The sequence below is a fragment of the Arachis stenosperma genome, chromosome 6 (genome assembly GCF_014773155.1).
Source record: "Arachis stenosperma cultivar V10309 chromosome 6, arast.V10309.gnm1.PFL2, whole genome shotgun sequence".
Classification (NCBI taxonomy): Eukaryota; Viridiplantae; Streptophyta; class Magnoliopsida; order Fabales; family Fabaceae; genus Arachis; species Arachis stenosperma.
This window is the reverse complement of record NC_080382.1, coordinates 135,089,148-135,090,659: the sequence shown is the minus strand read 5'-3', so window position 1 is coordinate 135,090,659 and position 1,512 is coordinate 135,089,148. Positions and strand designations below refer to the sequence as shown.

At 40.3% G+C, this 1,512-nt stretch overlaps 1 non-coding gene across 1 annotated transcript; it reads right to left on the bottom strand.

Moving 5' to 3' along the window:
• LOC130938133 (small nucleolar RNA R71) lies at nt 1-104 on the bottom strand. Its single transcript, XR_009069311.1, has one exon. It is a non-coding gene; the product is annotated as a small nucleolar RNA R71 (small nucleolar RNA).
• Between the last annotated feature and the right edge of the window lie 1,408 nt (nt 105-1,512).

Sequence of the window (1,512 nt, the reverse complement as noted above, 5' to 3'; positions counted from 1 at the left end):
AAGCTTAGAGTGGATGTTCAGACCTTCAAGCAAAAAGATGGTGAATCCCTCTATGAAGCTTGGGAAAGATACAAGTAGATGACCAAAAAGTGTCCTTCTGACATGTTTTCAGAATGGACCATATTAGATATATTCTATTATGGTCTATCTGAGTTTTCCAAAATGTCATTGGACCATTCTGCAGGTGGATCCATTCAGCTAAAGAAAACGCCTGCAGAAGCTCAAGAACTTATTGACATGGTTACAAATAACCAATTCATGTACACTTTTGAGAGGAATTCTGTGAATAATGGGATGCCTCAGAGGAAGGGAGTTCTTAAAATTGATGCTCTAAATGCCATATTAGCTCAGAACAAAGTGTTGACTCAGCAAGTCAACATGATTTCTCAAAGTCTGAATGGATGGCAAAATACATCCAATAGTACTAAAGAGGCATCTTCTGAAGAAGAAGCTTATGATCCTGAGAACCTTGCAATGACAGAGGTAAATTACATGGGTGAACCTTATGGAAACACCTATAATTCATCATGGAAAAATCATCCAAATTTCTCATGAAAGGATCAACAAAAGCCTCAACAAGGCTTTAATAATGGTGGAAGAAACAAGTTTAGCAATAGCAAGCCTTTTCCATCATCTTCTCAGCAATAGATAGAGAATTCTGAGCAGAGCTCCTCTAATTTAGCAAATATAGTCTCTAATCTCTCTAAGGCCACTTTAAGTTTCATGAGTAAAACAAGGTCCTTCATCAGAAATTTGGAGGCACAAGTGGGCCATCTGAGTAAGAAAGTAACTGAAACTCCTCCTAGTACTCTCCCAAGCAATACAGAGGAGAATCCAAAGAGAGAGTGCAAGGCCATTGATATAGTCAATATGGCCGAATGCAGAAAGGGAGGAAAGGACGAAAATCCTAGTGAGGAAGACCTCCTGGGACGTCCTCTGAGCAAGAAGGAGTCTCCTATTGAGGACCTAAAGGAATCTGAGGCTCATATAGAGACCATAGAGATTCCATTAAACCTCCTTCTGCCATTCATGAGCTCTGAAGACTATTCTTCCTCTGAAGAGGATGAAGATGTAACTGGAGAGCAAGTTGCTCAATATTTAGGAGTTATCATGAAGCTGAATGCCAAGTTGTTTGGTAATGAGACTTGGGAAGGTGAACCTCCCTTGCTCATTAGTGAACTAGATACATGGGTTCAGCAAACATTACCTCAAAAGAGACAAGATCCTGGCAAATTCTTAATAACCTATACCATAGGCACCATGACCTTTAACAAGGCTCTATGTGACCTGGGGTCAAGCATAAATCTTATGCCACTCTCTGTAATGGAGAAACTAGGGATCATTGAGGTACAGCCTGCCATATTCTCATTACAAATGGCAGACAAGTCAGTAAGACAAGCTTATGGATTGGTAGAGGACGTGTTAGTGAAGGTTGAAGGCCTTTACATCCCTGCTGATTTCATAATCTTAGACACTAGGAAGGAGGAGGATGAATGCATCATCCTTGGAAGA